Source organism: Cygnus olor, chromosome 1 (assembly GCF_009769625.2).
Source record: "Cygnus olor isolate bCygOlo1 chromosome 1, bCygOlo1.pri.v2, whole genome shotgun sequence".
Taxonomy (NCBI): Eukaryota; Metazoa; Chordata; class Aves; order Anseriformes; family Anatidae; genus Cygnus; species Cygnus olor.
The window spans coordinates 64492736-64518018 of NC_049169.1; the positions used below are offsets into that span (position 1 = coordinate 64492736).

Sequence of the window (25283 nt, forward strand, 5' to 3'; positions counted from 1 at the left end):
TGATTAGTCACGTCTGAGAAAGGGTATTTTGGGGAAATTGAGCTGATTTTGAATAAGAAAGAAAAAGTGACAAACCTTATCCTTCCTGCCCTCTTCTAGGTGAAAACAAGGGGGTCTGTGAGCTGCAGAGCTAACGAAGCTTGGCTTCCAAAAGATTTGTGTCATGGTGACGTTTTCTAATGCCTGACAAGATGTGAGTTCTGATCTATGCTTCTCCTGGTGCTGAGGCTTTTATAACATCTCTCTCCAACATGGAGACTTCAATGTGAAATGAGTTCAGCTCGCTCTGAAGGCTTTCCCTCAGTGGAGAACCTACAAAGTTCTCTCTGTTCCACACCACCAGCTATTTTCATGGAATTTGTAAGAGGTTAATCTCTCAGAGACCACTATTACTCACTCAAACTTGGCTTAGTTACAAAGTAGGAACCAACATAGAGGCGCATATGCACATGTGCACACACAGAAAGACAAAGACACATGATTAGAAGGAAAAAAGAAAAGAATATATGGTCACAGAAAACCTATTTTGCTTAGGAATCCAGGCAAAAAAAGACCCTAGATATTTTTTAAATTAGCTCTCCAGTATCTCAAAGTGGCTGAGCAGTCCACTCCAAATTTGTGACATTTTCATGGAGCTGGTGTTCTGTGTGCCTTTTAAAAGTCTTGGAAGATTAAAATTACAAAGAATTGGGAAATTACTGTAGGAATCCAGTGGGCACTAGGTTGAGGTTTACCATTGTCAAATTAGTCCTCCCTGTTACTCCTCCTGGCTTCACATATGAAGTTGGTGGATCATCTTAATGCACCGGCCAGGATTTGCATGGTCATGGGCTGCTGCTGACACAATTAGTACTAAAGAGGTTGATTTATATTTGCACTAAAGCATCTCTGTCATTTTCAAGACTAGGAGAAAATTGACACATAGAATGTTATGGATCTTAAGGAGGCTTGGGGTTCTCTGTGCTTTGGATGTTTTTCTCAATTTCTGACCATTCTATTAAAATTCAGGACCTTGCTGTCGATCTGTTTGTCTCTCTCATGTCGAATTCCAGGCAGTCCTCCAAAGCGGTTCACACTATTCTGCTCCAGTGAGAGAGTTGTTCTGACAGTACCTCCTTCAGCCTCAGCATCCAGCATCTTCTTGCTGCTGTGCCTGCGTGGGCACCGCCTCTGTGGAACATTCTTGGATCTGCCTCCTGGAGAGGTGTGGTTTTGGCACTGAGATCCTTAGTGGACTCTATACGTGATGACATTTTGCAAAAGAGAGGTACCTCTCCAGATCTGTGGAGATTATTACCTTTCTTTCTACTTCATTTATGGAACCAAGCTCAAACCTTTCTTTCCTTTCTTTTACCCCTCTGTGAGAAATACTGTTTCTGTCTCTGTTGGGCTGCTCCAGGAAAAGTTTCATCTCTTCAGTCAGTTCAGCATCCTCACAAATGCCCTTGTCTTTCATTTGCTGGTTTTTAATTTGCAAATCCATTCCCAGTAGGACACCAGTAAATTGCCTGTGTCTGCCTAGGTGCTCACATGGCCCCCTTCACCATAGTAACTGAGTATCTGGATTTGTCCTGAGGCCCCATGCTGATATCCATGCACACTGGACCACTAACCTTCATCTGAACTTGCAAAGAATCTGAGGAATCGCTCTTTTCTCTGAGAATTCCTTGGTTCTCATGCCAAAGACCTCTCTACAAGCAGTTTTCTTCAATAATGTTTTGAGCCAATAAACCTATATCAAGTCAAACTCCTAATATAGATAGACCAAATGGCTCTGATCAGTAATTTGCACTGTTTTCAAATCCAGGTAAGTCTAAGAGACAGATTCACTTAGCAATTAAATGCAACTAAGTGGCTGAACTCACTTAACATATTTGAAGGGATGTGAGATAACACTCATCATCTACATTAACAGTTCTACTTGAACTGACTTCTGTCCCACCACTGGAGCTAGTTCATTTGAGTTAGCTGTTAGCCTATCACATTCTGTGCATGCTTGCCATGCCACTCATTTGGGATGGCACAGCCAACTGCTATAATGTTTCCCCCAAGAATTCTTTATTACTCATTTGGGAAAATACTGATCTCCGTGTTAGCTGCAGCAACATCCACTGCTGGTCCCTTGTTTCTGCCAAGAAAGGAGTGTTTGTCAAGCTGAATACATAAATATTTGACTTAGTAGACACGCTCTGGTTGGAACTATTATATCGCCTCTGTCACCTCATTTACCATGGCTCTTATGCTGACAAGAAGACAGGGAATACCAGATTGTGTCCTTGATGGATGAAAAGCATTGGCAAACTCCCCCCCCAAAAAAAATAAAAAACACAAAAAACAACCCACATTATCAGACATTTAAAGGTCTTTTCCCTCCCGAATACGGAGGAAAGAATCTGCTCCTTTTTTAAGGAAGGAATCAGACTTATGCTGAACTCTAGTTGCTTTCAGCAAGTTATTTTACTGGTCAGCAGAAGAGAGGAAATATTAGTAACGGGAAGAGTGGAAGAAGAGGATGAGAGGCATCTACTGTGTGTCTCTACTCTCTGCTAAGGGCAACCTTCAGGCGGGTTTTAAGTCTGTATTAACCTGCTCTTCAAATCCCAATCCTGAAAGCATGGCTGTGGCATTGCCTCAGGACTGCATCCCAGGGGTGTGAGCATCTGCATGCTCTCCAAAGCCTGCGCAGCAGTCACAGAATAGGTATACCATGCTTCTGGGTTCTGCAGAGGTTGTCTGTGCACGGAGATACAAGCCAGCAGAGGAGTGGACAACAATGCAGAGGAGTTAAAAGGGTAAGGAGAAACAGGAAACTAGATTGCAGGAGTACCAGGAGCCTCAGTAACCTTACCCTGCAGGGGCTGTGAAGTGCTTGAATGCCTGGTTCTTTTATGTGTGTGACTGTAATGATACTTTAATGTAGCTGGGGGGAGGGAAGGAATGACAGGGGTTTATGTTCTATTTTTATGAGGCTTCCTACTCAGGAGAAATTATTAATAAACAGCACACACTGAACATTACTCTTAACAGATACTGACTGCTTGAAGCTACCTTTCCAGTCTGCAAGTCCTGTGCTCAAGGAAGGAGCATGCTACTGTATGCCCCGAGTATATGGGGCTAGCTCTCATCACTGTGGGATATGAATTTTTCGGATCTCATGAAGAAATTTACCAGGCATTTTGACCAAGCAGTTTAGCCTGATCACTGTGTGGGAGATCTCCAAGAGGTATCCAGAGTGCTAGGAGAAGACAGTGGAATAGGCTGGAGAGAGCATCCCTTTCAGGATGCCCCCACCTGACATTAGCACCTGCTTTTCAGACTAGATGTTGGGGACCGTAGCCACCTTCAACCTTTCACAGGATGTGCACACAGAGAACAAGGGCATTATCCCTGTCCACATGCTGGTGAAAATCTGTCAGTGTGTTCCTCTCACTATTATGTCTAACTGACAGCAGGGCCCATTCTTAATTGTCTTCCTCTTCTGAAGTTGTTGTCTCTTTTGTGACATGGGTTTGAAATGCTAGCAAATCCTCACTGAGCAGTTCACATTCCAGTACCTCAAGCACAAATGATAATATGACTTACAAAACACTAAGGAATCAGGGCCATTCTTCTGCTGCCTTTTTTTTTTTTTTTTTTCTTTTTTACAAGGCTTCATTGCAAGCTGCTATGGCCAACTCTCGTATCTAATACCAGAAACAGCTGCATTTCAGAGATGAGCACATTTACACAGTAATGTTACATTTTCTAAATTGCTTAGGGAAGTAGTGCACTTATTCGCAGGTGGGATATTGCCAGTGTATGTCCCTACCAATATCTAAAGGTGCAGCAAGTAGAAAGTATGTAAGCTTTTCCTCTAGTACATCTCTACCCATGACAAGGTCTTGCTGCAGGATGGATAATAGAAAGACCATGCAAGAATAAGTAATAATAATACCACTGACTCTTCCGCATCACTCTTTATCAGTAGACCCTTCAGTGCTTACAAAGGCAGTCCTCATTTTACAGAAGGGGATGAAGAGATGGAAAATGTTTTGCTTGAGTTCACCCAGCTATCCAAAGCTGAGAGTAAAACCTGTGTCCCAGGGCTCTGATCTGTCAAGTAGGCTGTAGTGCCTTGAAAGAAGGAGACAAACAGGACAAGAAGTGCTAAATGTTATGAGGTCACTTCTGTGGCATAAATAACACTGCCCTAAATGCTGAAATCTGATTCACTCTCTGGACAGCTTGATATCAGGAAGAGTTTTGCCCAAATAACAGTCTAGAGCTTGGCCAAAAATCCCTAACAGCCACTTGTGATTGTTGTCATATATATATATGTATTAGAAAGAATGAGCAGTGGGGGCTGGAGATAAAGTTGAGTCTTGAACGTGAGCAATTAAGACACATGGTTTCAGGTTGACAGGGCTGTGAATGTGTATTACATGAAAGTCCAGCAAGGTTTACAAGGGCAGTTAGTCCAGAAAGAAAGTGTGCCTGAGTCAAAAGGTGATGTCTAAGTTGCTGGAGTGTGTTTTGCTTCTTGCAGCAATCAATTACAGGTTGCAGAGAATGATGTGGGGAGGGGGTAGAGATACAAGGGTAGTTTGAGAGCCTACAATCTCTGCTGTTTCAGTCTGGTTAATGGGAGACAGCTCAGTAAGCACGCAGAAGACACCAAAAATCATTCCTCTCATGGGAGCAAAAGGAAAAGCCTCCCACAGAGGTAGGCACTGCATGTGAGCTAGGGAAGCGGAAAGTAATTATCACAGCTGTGCATGTGAATAAGTTGACAGAGTGCCTTCTCCAAAAACCACTGCCTAGCAAGGTACAGTTCCTTCTTTCCACAGCTATATTTTCCCTCCCCATCTGCCGTTAAATACAGAGCCATTCTGGGGTCTGTTGCCTTTGTCCCCTCCTCCCCTGACACAATCAGCAGTCTGTGCAAACAGCTTGTCCTGCAGACAGATTCAAAGTCTTGCTTGGTCAGATTCTTCCTGCCTCATCCAAGGAGAACTCTTGCATGACTGATGTGTGTAGTTTAATGGATGCTGGGCTGAGGGTTCTTCTCGTTTCCAGTAATAGAAAGAGCACTTGCCCTTCTCCCATCACTCTGGTTTGTGGTACAGTGCTTGATGGTAAAAAAGTTCCATTAGCTCAGTCTGATTTTCTCTTACTGTCCCTTTGTACAGGGACTTGTCTTATAACATGGCATTTTGGCAGGCCTTTGTTTTCAGTAAGTATTGGGGCAGACTCCACCACTTTATAAACCTGAAGGATGCTCTTTGGCACGCTGTCATGCATGTATGAAAGGGGGACACATTTGGGGAATTTTTCTGCAGCTTGAAGCCATTTCCCACAGTCAGGGGATGTATTTGGTATAGACCTAGCCTGCATTTGGGAATGAAAAGAGATGACGAGAGAGATCTGGAACAAGGGCAGGAATACCTTAAGGATACAAATGTGCTTTGGATTTTTCTGGAGTTCCTTTCTCTTACTAGCAAGGAGTTACTTATGGTGGTTGCTTTTTCCTCTCAGCTTGCATTGTAGGAGAATAACGATTTCCTCCACTTGAAAGGACTCTGCATCTGAGAATCAAGACGTCACTCTCTTTCCTTTATCTTCCAGCTCTATTTGTTATTTCTCCATTCCGATTTTATTTGCTGCTGTTTTGAATTCCTTGGGGTGAACACTAGCAGGAGGCACAATTAGTAACTGTCCCTTGGGATGCAGGATGATTGGAGATATCTCAAAAAAAGAAAAAAGCTAAAATATGACCAACTCATGACATTTCTCAATTATTACTCCTTTTATTAACATTAGGAAGAAAAGTTAGAACCTGTTTGGCTTCTGATAGCAACAGCAGCATTTGAAATGATACCAGAAAGAATGAAACTTGCCCTCAGGAAGAGAATATGGACCCCCTCTCACAACTTCAGTCTCCTTCCAGACAGTACCTCTTTTTCATCCTTACTTGCCTGGCCCCTGCTCCTCTTTCTCCTAGCAGTTACATCCTCTTTTTCCCACAAAACCACCATTCTGCAGCTCTGCTGCAAGAGGCCAGTAGTGCAGATGGCAGCTACACCATGATGGCAGCATAGGAATACAGCACTGCTGAGAGCATGGCTGTGATGAAGGCTTCTGTTGCTGGATTCCAAGGTAGCTGTTGACGGGAGGATGGGGAGCATGGCACGTCTGCAGGGTCTGAATAGTGAATCAGTAGGGTGAAGGGGCACGTGACTGATGCACCTGAATCCCCAAGAGAATACATCTTCCTTCTGTGTTTCCCTCTAGACATACATCTCTGTGCAGAGAGGTGAAGTCTGAAGGAATGAGGGCTACAAAAGTAAATCAACATATATATTCACTCACGACTAGCTGGGTGAACAGTCTTAAGTGCTTCATGTCAGTTCATGTCCTGTTTTTACATCTGAAAACTTACATGAGTTTCAGGAATCCAGTGAATTAACAAAATCAACATTAAGGAATGATTGAAAGAAGGATTTACCCAATCATTTAAAAAACGACTTATATTTGACTGTTTTGTTTAGTGGTGTGGAGATGACTACAGAAAAAAAATTATCTCTTTTGACCTGTGTTTTGTGTTTCAAAGAATAAGTGACCACATTCTGAACCTGAGACTGAGAAGGCTCCAGAGACAGTTTTAGAAGACAGCTTTAGAATAAGCAAAAAGGAATTCGTGCTACAAGAAGGAAAGAACTAAGTGTAGGCTTCTAAGCAAGAGGAAGTTGAGCTTTGGGAACTTCTGACAGTGCACCAGAAAACAGGTGGGCTCTAGAGGGAAACAAAATGCTGACCCGTTACCCAGTTCCTGCTGTCAGCTGAAACAAAGACCCATAGCTGCATATCAGAAAACTGATACTACTAAAAGTAAATGTAGCATTCCTCAGTGTCATCTGCCAGACCACAGGCCATAGAGCTAAAAGATGTTTCAATGTTCCTTGGCACTCCATTTCTAAGGTATTTTAGTAGGCAATCTGGCAGGTGCTATAAGATCCTCAGCAGCTGCAGCTTTGTTTCATCACAAACTTTATGGATGTATTTGTTGATACTAACACCATAGCAGGAGATGCTCTTATTTAAACTGAAACAGTGCATTTTGTCTGCTGCCACTACCCTCTGCTGGGCAGGGAAAGCTTCGAAGGCAAGAAGTTCATGAAGTAGGTGTCATGCCTGGAGGCTACCTTGACTTTGCTCATTGAAGTGAGCTTAGTGACTTGTGTCAACCCTTGTAGTGTAGGTATTTCCCCAACTGGAAAACTCAAGTTTGATCAGCAGAGTTGCTGCACAAGTCCAGAACTTCATTTACAAGATAGGAGTTGCTGGTCTGAATTGAGGTGAATGTGAGAGGTCTGCAGTTTGAGGAGGAGATGCAGAGAACTGGCAGCGGTGATACTGCAGGACTCAAAGAAAAATGTTGCACCAAGGACTAGTAGATGCTGCATGACTGGCAACATTGGTGAGAGTGCTTGAAGGAGCAAGACTTGAATAACACGGGAAAGCCTAAGACTGGATTCTAATGCACCAGCAGAGCTGTATGCACAATCCAAACTGGAATATCATGGGATAACAGAGGAATATCAGAGATAACAGAGCTTTCTATGTCAGCAGCAGAGCTATGTGGATGGATAGGTGTGGACTAGCAGGATCCAGTTGTGCTCGCAGTCACACAGGTGCTCAGGACTGGGCTGGTGTAGGTGCTGCAAGTGAGGAGAAACTGCAGAGCTGCACAAGGGAAGCCTCACCTGCACTGTGCTCAGCACCAAGCAGTTGTTATTAATCTTTCACTTTCCCAAGCACTGATATTCATATAAATTATGAAAAAAAGGTTCCTCAAATGCAGCAGGAGAGGTTCTTTAGCTTCATAACTTGATATGAATCTGGAAAAGTAACATCTCAATTTTATCATGCTCATCATGAGTGCCAGCGTAGGTTGATTACTTGCTACTGACCCCTCCCTTTCTCTCTTCCTTTGTAAGGTTCTACCTCTCAGGGAACTCCTTTTCACTGAATGGTTCAAGCTGGTCTTTGTCTTTTCAGCCTTGTGATTTCCACTAGTACCAAGACAGAAATTGCCTCATTTGCTAATAGATATTCTAGTTAATAATAGCAGGTCCTTCCACTGAGGATATTTCTGGCCAGTTTTGGAGGATGGGAATGCTGTTCCAGTGGCACAATGCTGGTGCACAAGTGGGAATGCTTACACCCTTTTGTGTAACTTGTGTTGACACACGATCTATTCACCAGAGAGCTTCTGATGCCCCATGTTGCTCGCCGAATCGTAACTGTGATGGTAGAAAGAGTGTAGCAATTCCACAGTCAGCTGAAAATCTCCTGTGTAGAAAAACACACTGAATTTCCTTGACACAGGTTTTCTGCATATGCATTCATTGGCTGTTTGGGGATTTGAGTATAAAGAATCCAAACAGATTTTCTCAATCAGGCTTTTGATGTTGTTGTTTTAATTATTAATTACATAAGAATAGGTTTTCAAGAAAAGACAGATCAAGCCATCTCCCAAGCAGCATTCAGAACAGATTTTCTACAGAATTAACTATAGATCTAAAAAAGGAAATTACTCCCATACTTGGTCTGTTCCCATTGTCTCCTACACAGTGCATAATACTGGTTCTGTTTACTTTGACGTAAATTGAGAGTAACCCTTCAACGCGACGAAAGCAGCCCAGTGGAAGCCCATGCCATGAACAGACGTAAGTGAGGAGGGAGCAGAGGCCCTTGGAGTTCTACAGGGCCCACAAGCAACAGATGCAGATTTAATTAAACTTTTAGTAGCTGTATTGAACAGTCAAGAGGGAAGACTATTTCAGCCTTGGTAGAAATACAGGCTGCATTGCTAACTAAAAAATATCTTGAATAAGCAAACAAGAAAGAAGGGTTGCACTCTAGTCAACAATGCCTGTAGTCAGTAAGAGAACAATTCACTGTGGTAATGGATGTGGCATGGGTCCCAGTGCCACAGCAGCTGTTGTGTGCACTGCTGCATATCTCTGCATATCTCAAAGGTCATACCCATTCTGGTTCTATCACCAGTGAGACAAAGATATACCAGGCAACATTTTTTTCTTTTAATTTACCTTTTTTTAGGCCCAACAGATATTAGTTTTCCAAACACTCAAAGCATGAAGTCTTCATTCCCCTATTAACTCATTTTTGATGGAGAATACAGTCAGGATATTGGAGAACCATAAACTGGAACATCACAGGAAGACAACACTGACAGGACTGCTTTCCTTCCACACTCCCATTATTTAATTTTCCTTTAAAAAGGAAAAAAAAATCATCATCACCAAAACCCTTCCAAAACAGAACAGAAGTTACCCTACTTTCATCCCCCATCCACTTCTTCCCTAATACCCACTGTCAAGACCAAAAGCCCTACCAGGTTCCTTTCAGTAAGGATCTGACACAAAAGAAAAAGGTGGTAAGGTTGAGTAAAAACTGTGAGATGAAAGGAGGTCTGAAATTTAAAACTCAGTGCCATATGAAGGCAGCATTTATAAATGCTAAAGAAGCAAAAAGCAAAACACGTTATTTTGCCTTGCATTTCCCCAGAAAGCATTTACAGGTACACGAGTGCAACAGTCAGCCTTTTATAACATATGCATAGTTTTTCATCTGCTTACTCAGTTGCCATCATTTTGCCTCCTTCTTTAACAGACTGAGGGTCTTGAGACAGACTGAAAGCTTTCCCAAGGAGAGCTAATAAGGAGAACATTGATAGAAAAACTCGTTAAGACAAATGAGTTTCAGGAAAGTGATTTATGCTGCTGAATTTGTAAAGGATCTTGCAGTCATTCCAGCCCCAACACTGTCTGACAGCAGTTGTTTTTATGAAGGAAGTTAAACAGAAGCCTGACTGCTGCCTAGGCCTTTCTTGCAGAAGGCTGGGTTAATTAAACAAATAAAGCAAAATAATAAACAACTGGAAAGAGAACATGATGTAGCAGCTAATGCTATCAACTGATCAGACTTACTACAGTTCAGAGGTGCATGCCACCCAGGAGTCACAAAGCCTCGGCGCATTCTGCAGGATGGCATTTGGACATCAAAAGTTGCTGCTACTGGGCCAGATGGCCTTACTGCTGGAGCGTGTTGAGCAATCTATTCTTAGATGCCAGCGTTACTGCTTCATGGAGAGCTAAGGGTGATGTGGCAAGTTTCTCGTCCTCAAATGTGTTAGTATGGCTTGATCCTGGAGGTTTGCAATTACCTCACAGCCACTTGTACTTCGTAATGGAGCCCATCAGTGGAGATGTCTGCAGATTCGTCTGGGAGCAGCCTCCAGATGCATCTGAATTTCAATTCTGTTAGTCTGTACAATTCTCTTTTTTCTTTCTTCCAGACTGTATCCTCCATCTCTTTCTATTATTAACAGTTTCTCATCTTTACTTTCATTGGAGCACTCCTTGGATTGATTTAAAAGCCCTGACTTAATTAGCTGCCAAGGCAGAATTAGGATGCCTAAAACCCACGATGCCACTTCACATCCATCTCCTGTGCTTCCATCACCCTCTGTTTCTTTCCCTTTTTTGTCTTGCTCTTTGTAGGTTTTTCTTCTTATGAGTCCCCCATTGGTCAAAAGCATCCCATGGCGAGAAAGAGAGAATTTTTATTTTGTCCGAGGTCAAACAATAAATTTAAGTGCCATCCTCTTGATCTTTGTGAGATGCTGAGGCTGCCACAGTCTTTCTGTGCCTTTACAAGCAGAAGAAGGGCTGAGGAAAGGGAACGAAGTGCAGGAACCTCCTGATTTCATCCTGATACTTGGGGCTCTCAGTACCAGCCTCTACAAAGTCACTGATTCTATTTTTCTTTTCCTGGCAGAAGCATCTGTGCAGTCGATATCTAGCCACAAAAATCCACAGAACCTTTATTCTATTTGCACTGCAGGCAGCAAAACACTTTCCAACAAACTTGGAGCCTCTAGCAATAGAGCAAAAGAACAAGAGAAACACAACTTGAAAATGACACAGAGAGCAGAGGAAATGAAGAATATTACAGAAATTTTAATTACTGCAGAAGTAAGATGTCATAAATACAACTCAATGACTATAGAAAGCAAGCCATGGTGTCATCTAGAAAGAGGGATGATCGGCAGATAATGAGACTGAGGGATGGCATGAAAGAATATGACAAAATCTTTGAGCTTAGAATCTTCCAGGAAAAAAAAAAAAGAACAGTGGCAAAGACTTAAATGCACATAATCAAACTCCTCCCTCCCCTGCCATAACACCTCAGGGACTGTGATTAAGGAACATAAATATTTTTCTAGGCATTCCCATGATTTTGTTCAGAGCACTTGGCACATGAGAAGACCAAGTTGTTTTGTTCGTCTAAGATGGCCTGCATCTTTCACGTCTGCATAGAGACTGCCAAACTCTGGGTACTATATAAAGGAGAAAAAAACCCAGAGCGTTTCAAATCACAATCACCCCTTCTCTGCTTACTAGCGTCTCATTAGCACCTCCTGCCCTCAGCTGTGCTTTGGCTTCTAGAAGTTGAGGAGTCAGTCTAACTACAGACATACTTTCAGACCTTTAAGAGTTCAGCGTTTGGTTATGGAGTAGAAGGTGATAAGGAAGGACACAAATAATTGTCTTTCCCATTTTAAGGATCGTGAAGGAAAACAAGGCTATGACACTGAACTGCTGAGTAAAGAATATTGAGGAATATCCTGCCAAGCTTTATTATCTTACCCATTTCAGCCAGCCACCATTGGATTTCTGGGCAGATTTCCAGAATCGGCGTAATGCAGAACTGTACACACATATGAAAGCTTAGCTCATCCTGTAGTCACTTTGCTATTTAATTTTCCTAAGGAATGTCTGGCATGCAGTTCCCTTGTGTGCATGGCCCCTAGCAGTGACCAGTGCCACAGATCATCTGCAGAGCATCCGTTTGATGCAACTATCATAGGCCTCCTCTTCCAAGCATGCCCTCAAGGTGCCCATTCCAAAGGGTTCTACTTCTCCTCTAAAATCCCAGTTCAACGGTCTATTAGAGGCTTTGGTGTGCTTTTCACAGGGGCTCTTACAGTGCAGTGCAATTAAATTTCCATTAGTTTGTGACAGTTGCATACAGTGAGCTTTATCAGAGAGATCTTTGGCATTCATACGTTACACTGAAGCACTAGTTTAAGCAGTTAAAAATTTGTCTCCCTCCATACACAACCTTAATGAGGCTTTTCAGAAGCATTCCCCCACTTAGGAGTTTGTGAATTAAAGAGTTCAGAGGATATGTAATTGGAAACAGTTCCATCAAATAATGGCTGCAGACTGGAATTCCCTTCTTGCCCTGAGGGACAATGTACTTTGTTTCCAAGCCAGAAGAATATTAATTTCCATTTACAGAACCCTTCTACATTCGGAGTACTCAGACGGACCATTACCTGCCACTGAGACACGGCTGCCTCTGGGACAGAAGGCATCAGTCCCCTGTGATCAGAACTGCCATTTCTTGCACAAAATCTGTTGTGCAGGTGTTAGGCTAACCAACTGAGACCAGGCCATTAGATGGTGCATAGGAGCATGGCCCTGGTGATTTCTGGTAAACAAATGGAATTTGACAGAAGACTCCAGGTTTAGGCATGCAAGCATGGAGCTGAAAAAGCATCCATTTAGTCTTACAAGGAGTTCAAGTGACTTTGGCAGTACATCTTGCTAGGCACACTAGACCTTGCAGCGCTATGCCGTGGCACTGATTCAGTGAAGGCTCAGCTGGAAGAGTGGCACCCACTGCAGCACACCCTTCCATTTTTCTTGGAAGTCTTCAACTGTATGCCTAGACTAATGCACTTAGCTTATATTAGTTGACATGAATGCAGCCTGAAGAAGCATAGCTGTAGGACATTGAGTGTTGCTAAACAGACTCTTTTTGAGCTCAGTGAAGGAAGTCTAGCAACTGCAATGAAAACTTGTCACAGTCTGTTTCCTTTGGAGTCACCCTGATTCTGATTTTGCTATGAGTTTTGTTGTCCTAAACACAAAGATCTCGCTCTAATTCTTTTTAAAGGAGAGAAACATACCCTTGCAGGTGGCAAGAATGCAGCACAAGCAATGCCCAGTTTTGCTCCTAAAACATTTCCATCTGCCAGTCTTGAACAAGATGAGCCTCAATGTGCACCTGTTCTCAATATTTTCACATTTTTTTCTTCTATAAAGGATTCTCATTCTGTAGTTTCTACTGATGTGAGAAAACTAAATTATCAAACACAAGTGAAGGGGTAACTTCCCTGTTTGTAATCACACAGGCAAACTTGAAACCCTATATGATCTTCCAGTATCTTTTGCTAGAGAGGGGGTTTGTTTAGATATCCCTGGCTCAGAGCTCCTCTTTACACAGCTGTGCAGCATACTGACTGCCAAATCCCACCTAAGAGAGAGCTACAAATTAATGGCACTCTCTCTGTCTCTTTCTTACCTACCCCCCTTATAAAGCACTTAGAAGATTAATAGAAGTGTTAAAAAAGTTGTGTATCGTTCCTCTTCTGAACAGCTGCTGTACATTTGTGGTGGTTTCACAATGGTAGGTAGCTCAGCTTCACCATGCCACTTTTGCACTCCCCATCATCAAAAGGCTGGAGGCAGAAAATACATTGAAAAAAAGAGCTTGTAGGTTAAGATAAGGACAGGGAGATCACTCACCAATTACCATCACGAGCAAAGCAGACTCGGCATAGGGAGATTAATATATTTATTGCCTATCACTAGCAGACTAGAGCAGTGAGAAACTACAAGCAAACTAAAAACATCTTACTCTACTCACCCTCTTCTACCTCCTCCCCCTGAGTGGCGCAGGGGAGCGGGTAATGGGGGCTGTTGTCAGTCCCTAAGACTTTGTCTCTGCCGTTCCTTCACGGTCACTCCCTGCCCCTGCTGCCGGCCCCTGCTCCCCGTGGGGTCCCTCCCGCAGGATGCCGTCCTTCCCGAACTGAGCCTGCGGGGGCTGCCCACAGGCAGCAGCAGCTCTTCAAGAACTGCTCCCACACGGCTCCGTACCATGGGGTCCATCCCCCAGGAGCAAACTGCCCCAGCACGGGTCCCTCACGGGCGGCAGCTCCCCCCAGACCCCCTGCTCCTGCGTGGGCTCCTCTCCACGGGCTGCAGCTCCGGCCCGGGGCCTGCTCCTGCGGGGGCTCTCCATGGGCCGCAGCCTCCTCCAGGCCACATCCACCTGCTCCACCGGGGGCTCCTCCAGGGGCTGCAGCGTGGAGATCTGCTCCGTGTGGGACCCATGGGCTGCAGGGGGACAGCCTGCTCCTCCAGGGGCCTCTCCGCAGGCCGCAGGGGAACTTCTGCTCCAGTGCCTGGAGCACCTCCTGCTGCACTCACCTTGGGGGCTGCAGGGCTGCTTCTCATTTTCTTGCTCCTCTCTCCCAGCTGCTGCTGTACAGCAGTTTTTTTTCTTTTTTTTCTTTCTTTTTTTTTTTTTTTTCCCTAAATCTTCTCTCACAGAGGCACAACCAGCTCGGCTCTGGCCAGCGGTGGGTCCCTTTTGGAGCTGGCTGGAGCTGGCTCTGACCTGACATGGGGCAGCTGCTGGGCTCTGCTCACGGAGGCCACTCCTTCAGTCCTCCCCAGTGCCCCCATACAAAACCCTGCCGTGTAAGCCCAATAAAACCTTCATTGTACAGAATGTACAAGTAGAGCCACAGAGGGCAAAAATATCTTCACTGTCTTCTTTGCTTAGCTGTGCCCCTCACACAGGTTGAGGACTTAAGATACTTAAGTTTAGTATTGCAACATTAATTCTTCTCTCTTTCATATCTTCTCCAGCAATCAGGTTTCTAACATTTCCCCTTCTCAATATGAACGCAATTACATATGTCTCCATGGTTGCTACTGCTGCATGGGGAAGAACCTGTGACATGTCCCAGATCAATGAATAGCATTGCAATGTCTTTATCACAGCTACAGCAAGAAAGCAGACATCATAATGCCAGAGGATGGGGTGCAAGTGTGTGTTTGCATGTGTCTGTGCAGGGGCACATCTTCACAGGCTGTTCTGAGCAGTACTAACACCATTTTACAGGGAGGTTGTTTTCTCAGATAAAGTTCAGTTACCCTAAAGAGAGAGACGATGCTACCATGAGGGAGAAAACACTGCACTTAGTTCATGAGGATGGAATTGTGCTACCAGAATAACAGCACCTGTTGGCTACTCTGCAAGAGAATAGCTTCTCCGTTGTAAGAAGTAACACAGCTTAGTTAGAATTCAGAAGCCCTTTCCACTGAGCACAAGCATAAGGATTTCTTGTAATCTTTCTCTGGCACCATTTGAGAATATATATGAACACTAAAACTGGCTAAGAAACCACCCACACATTTTCAATATATGATAAGGTCTCATGAGAACCTATGTCTTTCAGTAGAATGTGATGCGTAAGAATCAGCAGACTAGTATTTGTTACTGGATTTTCCGTTGGAAAAGGAAGGATTTTCCATTTCATGTGGAAGGTCTTTAAAAAAGTAGACCAACATGAAAAATCTGAAAGTATTTCTTCTGGGCAAAAAAAAAGCATTTGTTTTCAGGAGAGTGTTTGGACTCTAGCAATTTCTGACCAGTTGTCATTTGATGCATTGTCATTCAGACAAAATCGTGACTGCTTTGACTTCTTTTGGCTTCAAGCGGAAGTGATATTGGTCATGGCATCTTTGGAGCTCACTGTCAGAAATGACGCAACAATTTTGCCTCTAATTGTACCCATTAACAGAGCAAGGAAACTTCCTACTCATTATTCCAAGAATAGCAACAGTGCCTTTTGAGAGGGGATTAGCTGAAATTTCAAGTGTGCCAATACTTCTCAACTCTGAAAGCTCTCCCAAGCAGCAAGATTAGTCGGCAGAAGAAGGGAGCCTGCACAGCAGTGATGTGAATTGGTGTTGAGGATTGGTGACATAAGTTGCAATGTGCTGAGAACTCCTAACTATTCCATATGAATAAGCATAGTGAGATGGCCTTCCTACTGGCAGGCTCAGCAGAACTCCTGCTTCTGGGAATCTGCAAAGGTTGACAGCCTTCTCAAACCTAAAACCAAAGCCGAGGCACAATGCTAGATCAACATGGAAGGAGGAGAAGGCTGATTTCCACTCTGCATGCATCCTATGTCTGTTTGCTCCTGTGTTCTTTCATCATACTGGAAATTCAACATGCAGGAGGACTATGTGTTGGGATCAATCATGGAAGAGGATAAATATAATTTTGTGGGGGTCTGCATTTTATTTGTCTATGTGGTTTGATGAAGAGAGAATGTCTCAAATGCTTGTATGAAAGTTTTTTGGTAATTGTTCCCATTGCCTGGCCAAGACTCATTTTGCTGGCTCTCCTTTTTACTTTTTCCTTTGAGAGCAGTGCCTATTAGTGACAATCAGTTAGTAAAAGAGATATATTGTCGCCCGTTAGGGCATGTTGCAACTTTTCAGTCTGGTTATTTTATTAAATCAACCCAAATTAAATATCTTGCTTATGCTGCACACTTCCCACCTCCTGATAAACCTTCTGCCTGAATGGAAGCAGGCGAGGTGTGAGAACTCAAGTAGACTGTTAATGTGTGCCTTGGGGAAAGTTACCATTTTTAATGATCCCATGAAATAGATGCAAGTTCCAGACATATCCTTTATCTCTAGTTTCTTCATGCATACATGCCATCTGCTTTTTGCTTTATAGTAGGAAGATGTAGAATGTTTTGTTTAAGTAGTCCTGGAAACTGGAGGAAATAATTCCAGTGACACCTATGCATTCTCATAAAGATCCTCTTTTAGCTCAAGCTAAGAGGGTTCTTTCTCCATAAGAAAACATCAGGGGCTCCATTCTCTACTCTCAACATACAAGCAGATGTTTAGCCAGGTGCTGCTGTTCCCATTTGCATGCTGCTGCAAGACTTTTACGAGCCTTAGAGGTGATGTCAACAGAAAGGTGTTGCTTATGTGGTGTGCTGACAAACAACTGGAGGTTCTGGCTGTGTTAGTGGGGTTATATTTTGTCTTTTGGAGAGGAGAGTGGTTAGAATACCTGTAAAACTAGCATGCTAGTAACAACCAAGCAGTACAGGTTAGGTTCATTCCTGTTCCTGTTGTTTATTAGTGATGTGAGCCCATTCCCATTTTCTGTTGCCTTCGTTTTCTGTAAGGGTTTGGTTTGCCTAGTCTGTAACAACCAGGCTTATGTTCCTCAGGTTCAAGTTCTTTTATCTTTTCAGTTTTTTTTTTAGCCCTGCCAGAGCAAGGATGATGCTCAATTCAGGTCGGCACAGCATACTACTTCTAGGACAGACATACTCCTTTGGGACCACAGTTTAGGCTATGTAGAAGAGCACCAGGATTAACATGCCACTCCTTTCAAGAAGTGCTCAATTCTGTTCCTTGGGGCTGCCTCCCAGTAAAGGAACTTACCATGACCTTTAGGGGAGCACCTGGCCAGGTGAGCTGCTGGCAGAAGTGACTTGCACTCCATTCACTAGAAAGTTTCTCCCTCATCTAAAGAGGCTTTTTGCTTTGCAGATTGTCACAAATCCGGGCAGGGGAAAGCAGTATGGGAGGGATAGATTTGACAGCTGCAAGCTTCAGCAGTTAAGCGTAGGCTGTTTCTGTCTCTTAATCAGTATACACGTTTCCCCCCACTCCCCGCCCCACCGCCCCGTAACCTGTTGAATTCTTTGTGCCGGTTTCTTCCTCCCCTCTGAAATTAATTCTTCTGGTTCCTGGTACCTTCTTAATCCTTTGCAGCAATTTGAGCAGCTGAATGGAGAGGAAGCTTGGGCTATTGCTTAGAAACCAGGACCGAGGCATTAGAAAGGTAGGAGCTTCATGCTACAGACAGGCTTGCTGTGTGACAGTGGGGAGATTGTATTGTCTCACTTTACCTCAGCTTCCCCCTGTGTGACTAGAGGAGTGTTACTCACTTCCCTTGCAGGGGGTAGCACGAGGTGTCTGCCAGTGGGGTTTATAAAGAGCTTTGAGACTGCTGCCTTTGAAAGATGAACAGTTTTGCTGCAGTGAGTGCTCGATGACTGGACATGTTTGACAGCACTTTGTGGAGCGAAGAAATGAGTGGGACTGTGCATTGTTGTCACAAAGGGGAGACAGTTTCTGAGACAGCTTTTGAAGTTGAATTCTATATATCATTTTAATGCAAGAGTATATTTTAATTTAGACACGTATAAGGCACGACAACTTCAAAAATTAGAGCAGAGGCTGAGTCAGGCAGCCATGCTGGAACATTCCTGGGCAACAGGCACTGCCCCAGGGCCAGCACTGAGCTTCGGTTTCCTATCCCAACAAGTGTTCTGGTGTAGGTTAAACAAAGAAGGACCCTGAAAAGTGGCAAGAGTTACTTGGGAAAGCTCAAAGAACACAAAAGCAATGAGAGTGTTCTGCTAGTCTCTTACAGAGATTAATAGTATGTTTTATATTAAATATGTTTTGATGATGGGTATGGCATTCCAAATGCAATAGTACAATTTTCCAGTGAGAAGACTAAGAAAAAGATTTGAAGGCTGAAACTCAAATCCAGCTTAGCATTTTTGCAGGTAAGTTTTTTGGATTCAGAGCTCATTTGGGAAGGGAGAGAGACATAGGTTCAAGTCCCTGCAGATTCAGAGCAAAGATTTTCCTCTCCAGTCACTGTGAATTAGGTAGAACAGGAATGCAGCTCACTCAGTCTCCCACACACGGTATCAACAACCAGAAAAGCCCGTTATGCAGGTCGTACAAGACAATCAGAGGTCTCCTTTTGGCCTTCTGGCACACTCATGAGAGGAGGATGTAAGACAAGAGATGAGATAACTAAACACAGAGATCATTCCTACTGCTCTTTTCCCTTCAGACAGGATTTAGCTCTTGTGAGAAGTTCAGAATTGACGTTACTGAGGTCTGAGGTTGCCTGTTTACCTCAGAAAACGAGCAGAGCACAGGCTGTGGCAGCTCAGGCTTCCATGGAATGCCTCAACAAATCATCCTTCACCCAAAGGGATGTGCCTCGGGAGCACAGGGAGGGTAGTATACTTGCAGCATGCCACCACTTCGCTCTTTCAAAGCATCTTCAGCCCAAGGATGTCAAAGGGCTTTTCAGGTATTCCTAAATGATGTGCCTGGCACCTGCAAGAGGTTCACTGATCTCAGCAGATAGGGCAGCTAAGTACTACTGGGTTTTTTTGTTTGTTTGCTTGTTTCCCCTGAAGGTGAAGCACACCTCATTCTACTGCAGGCTGTGCCTGCTCTCAGCATCAACTTAAGGGGACACAGTAAGTCGTGTAGAACTTTGTGATGCTGGCACACAGTCTGTACGGATAAGTGGGATAATTCACACTTCTCTTGCTGTTGCTTCAGTCTTTTTGTGGCTCTTGCTGGATCATATGTTGTGGATTATACGTGAGCCACAGATTCCTCAGAACTGCGTCCTCACTCTAAACCCATACTCAAGAAGCATTCAGTATAGAATCATTAGGGGCTCTTAGGATCAGGCTGTTGATTCTGCTAGCCATAGAAAAATAATCCCATTTGAAAGTGTTTAGGGTTGAATATAATTAGATGTGAAGACAGAGAGGACAATATAGACATTGCTAGGGGAGGCTGCTGCATGAGAAGCCATATTGTTTACCGATTCTCCTGCTTGAAATGGCAATAAATGACATTTCTCATGCAACAGACACAAGAATAAGATCTGTTCGCAAGTAGGAAGAGCCTTAATTTGAATGCAGATAGTTAGCATTTCAGTCAGGACAGCCCTTAAGAGCTGAATTGGCTAGGATTCACTGCATGGGACTTGAAATCAGATCATATACAAACTCAGTGGAAATAGTGTTTTAGTGGGAGTTGGAGGAGATCCCAGATGAATAACAATTAGATTCCATTTCAACCCTTACTCTTGGCCAGCTGCTTCTTTTGTATGTGCTGTGGAAGATTAAAAAGTTTGGAAACAGTATATATGTGGCACCTTACCCCAGTGCTGGGGCATTCTCTGGCGCTCTTCTCTATACCAGCAGTGCTAACAGTTTAATAAGACTAAGGTTCAGCATTTGAGAGTGTGATGCTGAAGAGCTGCATATAGCCAGGGTGCAGTCTATTTCAGTCAAATCCATTCTGCCTTGAGAAAACTTCAGGGACAAAGGATGATTAGATGTAGAATTGAAGCTTACTCGAGCAAGTAAGTGGCCAAAGACATAATAAGCTTTGTTTACTCTTTTCTGGCTAGCATACTGATAACAGTTATGACGTTTCCTCTGAAAAGAGTAAAAATTGCACACAGGTGTCCAAACTCCCCCATTATATTCCATACCTTGGACTCTATACAGAGGTCTCCCTGTGCATCATTGGAAAGCTATGGAACTTCTGGAATCCTTTCAGCATTTTTCTGTATGGGGAATCTTCTTTTGTTTGTTTGTTTGTTTTGGTTCTTTTGTTTTTTTAATGGGGAATCTTGGAATATGGTTACCTTTTGCTGGAATCTCTGATCCTGTCTCAGAACTGTTGGTAAGCTGATTGCATAGAAACATTGCCACAGAACCTATGAGGTTTTCTAATAATTACAGCTGGACAAACTGATTCTAGAATGAGGAATATCACAAAGCTCATTGAATATATTATTCATTGATTTTCACTTTATTCACTCAGCTACAGAATGAATAAAAAACAAATTATAAAATGACTCAATTATTGTCATTTACCTAGCTACTGTATAAGAACAGTAGCTTCTGATATCAAGAGCTGCTTCTCCTGATAGCAAGAGCTGATACTCCCATTAAAGCTGTTGATCAGATAGGATCTACAAGTCTCCAAACCAGATACATCTGTGCGTAGGCTATTGTACGTGCTATTGATGCCAATAAATTTGCAGTAATGTTCTGTTTTGCCTAAAGCGTCCTTTTAGATGACTCTTCTCCACAAAATATAGTCTCCCATTGATACCTGAAATTTTTCACTAACGCAAATTCACGCTGGTTTTGACTATTGATTTTTTAAAATAGCCTCGTATCCAGAAGCACACGGATCAGCTCAGTGTTTTCAGCTATGTAAATAGTGAAAGCTGACTACTCCAGACAGCATCTTAACAATGCTACCTGAACCATGCAGTTTTATCATGGCATACAGTTACACACAGTGGCTGAAGCAGAAAAATAAACCCACTGTTTTTTCTCCATTGATGCCTCTTACACAATTCATCACTGTTTTGCAAAGAGGCTTAAGCTGTCCTGTGGCAGTAGTCACTGTGAAATCTCCGTAAGTGCTGGAAAAGAGTGGTCCATTCCAAGTGCAACCTAACCATGAGCCTTCAGTCTATAATGCAGCCTGGTTTTCTAGATAGAAATTTCTCTCTCTGTCCAACTAAGAATGGGTCACAGTTTGGATGTAAAATTGGGAATAGAATCCAAGTCCTGCCATGATAAGACCTGAAGAGAAATACAATCTCTTCCAGTTAAGTTATTTGAAGAGCATTCCTTTGGCAAGACATAAATTTTTTTTTTTGCTATGTTAAAACCCTGCGGGTTCCAAAATAGCATCCCTCTGGAACAACCTAGCATACTCTTTCAGTGAACCTTGTCCGTGCTGGAACAAAACTTTGGCAGTATGATCTTCACTGTCTGATTACTGCATAGTGCAGTGACAAGTAGTACACAAGAAGAGAATTGTTAAGGCTGTCATTGTTCCTAGACATAAAGGAATTAGAGCGCCCAGTAACTGAGGACATGGAAGCAATGTTTGAAATGTCTAATGAATTCCAGTTATTGCTTTAATTTACTTTGGAAAAAAAAAAGGAGATGGTGGTGAGCCTTATGGGGTTTTCAACATGCCTGAAAGGGTGGAAGAATTCAATCGTTCTGCACAGGGGTGCAAAACCCAAGAAAACATCCTCAAATTCACAGTGGCATCAATTACTCTGAGCTTAGGAATTTGGAAGATATGTTTCAAATAAAGGAGAAAAACAATAAATGAGACACAGCCAAGTATCGCATTGCCCTTTATAGACAGAGTCATGGAGTGAAATAGCAAAACATTCAATACCACAGTTAACTAGAGGATAATTTTTCAAGAGGAAGAGAACAGGCTTTAGGATCTGCCCTTTCTTTAAAGAGACAAGCCTAAAGCTTTTTATCCACTTACTGCCCCCAGCCCTCCCACTCCACCATGCTCCCTTGAACAAGGGAGCATGGCACCAGCAGAGGGAATTCCACAGCAGCATAATTTAAGAATGCCGGCACTAACAGAAACTTCTGACTTGCAAGATTTTTTTTTTTTTTTTTTTTTTTTTTTTCAGTATTCAGCTTTATACAAAGTGCCTGTATCTCAGGACTGTAATTTATTTCTTTGTGCCACATACGGACACATACCAATACTTTCAATGACATTTCTTTGGTCATTTTGTAAATATCACATAATACATCCTTGCTTGCAAAAGCAAAGATTCCTGATAGAAACTTACTTTCACAGTAACCCACCACATAATCTGCAAGTGTCCACTGATACTTTCCTCTTGCCAAGGTATCTCTTGCTTATGAAGTTTCATATCCCAGGAAGGTCCGCTGTTTGCTGAACCCCATCCCAGTTGCATTGTGGGCCTAACTGCTGCCACTCAGACCAGAGAGATAAATTTTTTAGCTTCTAGCTTAATTTAAAAATATGGTGGATAGCAATAAGCACATCAACAAAGTATGAGTTTATATGGCATGAGTAAGCACTGACTTTTAGCTGAGAGAAAACTGGTAGGAGAGGTACAATGAGAAGAAGAGTAAAATGGAGTGAGAGGTAGGTTTTTACTGAGCTGGAGATCTGGTATATGATGGAGAGGTCAGCTGAGAAACAAGGAACTATCAACAGAGCTATTCTCACCTAATCTGGACATGCCGTTGGCCAGTATATCAAAGGAACCAAGACCAGGGAGGAGGCAGAGGTAACGAAAGTCTTAGGAGGTGTTTTTCTAGTTAAAATAGAAGGTGAATGTATAAAAGGTAGATTTGCTTCTCACTGCTATTTGCTTGTGGGTTTTGCAAGCAAGGCAGAGCAACTTTGGTCTCAAAAATAGAGGTTGCCCCTTCTTCACTTTATTCAGGAATTTTTGTCTGTTTGCTGTGAGGATGGATGCTATTCAGTGTTACTTGCCTTCCACTATAAATTGCATTTGATTCTTATTATCAGGTGACTGCTGACTGTCCAGCAAGATTCTCACTTTACAGATGGTCCCAAGATCACTGTCCAAATGACCTTATGTGCCATATCCTGTAGAGACTATATAGTGGTCTACAGCTGCAACTCAAATTCTACCTTTCTCAAAGGCACACAGACAGTAGCCCAGGACTGCTTCCCTGCCTCTTCATACATTTCAAGAGTACATCTGCTGTGTGAGCATGCTGGTCTCTGCTAACTGTGTAGGGAATCAGGTACTAATCCTTTAGTAGAGGGTGTAGCAGTCACGGGAATACAGGAATTGTGGCAATCCAGAATGAAGATGCACAGTATGAAGAATCATATCTCCCTGCAGGGTTGGACTGGGGTCAAGCAGCAGAGGTGCATGCAAACAGCATAGAACTAAATGACCCTGGGGACAGAGTACCCTTCCTAGCACAGTAGGGAGGGTATTTAGTCTCCATGGCACATTGTACAAACTCTATTTCATCTCCATGAAATAATGCAGTGACTAATGAATCTCTGTCACATTTTGTTTGATCTGAAGTCACCCTGAGAACAAGTATTATGTGTAGCTATGCCCTGGACACAAGGAGCTTCGTTTCAGCTACAAGCAAGGCTGATCCTCCTAGCCTAAAAGTGTGATAATTGCTCTCCCCTCTTCGTACCTGTCCTTACCTCTGGGCTTCTCACTGTTTGATTAAAATCTGTTTGGTACTAGGCTGTTTTTTCCTGTGAGTGGCTGCATTGTCTCTTCCCACCACCTTTTCTGCAGCTTTGGGAGCTCTTCATGCACTACACGTTTTTTATACAGAACAGCTGCTGCCAAAAGTGGAATTTCCCCCACCACACAACTTCCAAGGCTAAACTAGAGTCTAAGCAGAATCTGTTCATCACCAGAATCAAGATTTCAACAACTCCTCATGCTAAAGTAACCACAGATGCAGGTGCTGCCACTTCTGTTGCTTCTTCCCAAGATGGGAAGTATTGTCACATTCCTAGCATATAGGGTCTGGAACCATCACTGATGTAGCTTCACAGCTGAAGTGTGAAAGCACAAATAGCACTGCCAGCTTATGCTGAGCCACATGGTGTCAGCTTATGCTACCACCCTGTTGGCACTAGGGTACTGAAGCAAACTTGTTAAATCTCAGTTGCTAGAGGAGATTGCACAGCTGTAAGTACCACAAGGTCGGCATTGGACATCTTGTTTTAGGAGCAGAAGATCAATCAGTCCCACAGCTTCTCACTCTGATTTCCAGTAATTGTTTTTGTAACTTTCCTGGAATATCTTGGTGGAAGTCAGGCTCCTATAGTTCAGGAGAATCTTTTATTTTTATGTTTCCAGAACCACTCATATATATATTTTCCAAATAAAGGGAAGATAAAAGGACTTCAGCACATGGTGGGAAGCTCAAAGCTGTATTATGTAGAGAATTGCAATGGATTTGTAAGTCAGATGTTTTTGTAAGTTAAGACTCCCCACAAGGCACAAGCAAGCTGCAGTAAGGCACTGCAGGGAGATCCAGTGGTACATACAGACATAAGCAGCTCATCAAGATGAGCTCTACATTTGGTTGCAGATGCAGGCTACATAGGTTTCCAGAGTCATCACTGACTGAAGCACTGTTCTTTTGGTCAGGTATATGAGTGTAAGCTGACATTTGTATCTCAGTTCTGAGATAGGGCATGGATGAATAATTAGTGTATGTTAGGTATCAGGTGAAGAAGTGATACCTTTGGCATCACTTGTGATCAAGTGATCAAGTGATGCCTTTGGCAGAAGTGTGATGAATTTTTCTGAATGCTCCCCCACCACATGGGGAGTATAAAGTAATCCAACTCCTGGAACTAAGAGCAATCTAAACTGTCTTCATCATGATAAATTGACTTGACAGCATGTCCTAATAGTGTTAAAGCCTAGGAATTACTGAGCAGTTAAGATGGGGAAAAGGAGCACATTTCATAACTTTTCCAAGTCTTAGAACACTACATTAATTCCACATGCTCTTCTGCTCTCCTGGCAAGGTCAGTAGTTTATAAAGCCTCAAGAAACTGGGAAGTCTCCTCTTAACCCAAAAGTAAGCATCCATGATGTTCAACTGCTGAGCATACAAGTTCTGTCACCTTCCCACCTGCATCGGTGTC

General features: G+C 43.0%; 1 protein-coding gene across 7 annotated transcripts in view; it reads left to right on the forward strand.

The window, feature by feature from the left end:
* The window catches only part of IQSEC3 (IQ motif and Sec7 domain ArfGEF 3), a 99374-nt gene that overhangs the window by 8037 nt on the left and 66054 nt on the right, over positions 1-25283 (forward strand). The window contains exon 1 of one of the 7 annotated variants that reach the window (XM_040562082.1): positions 17671-17811. The exons of 5 other annotated variants lie outside the window; for them this stretch is intronic. The gene's annotated coding sequence lies outside the window, so the exon portion shown is untranslated. Of the gene's footprint in view, positions 1-17670; positions 17812-25283 lie in introns of those variants that run through there. One more of the 7 variants, XM_040562092.1, reaches the window with a different exon arrangement.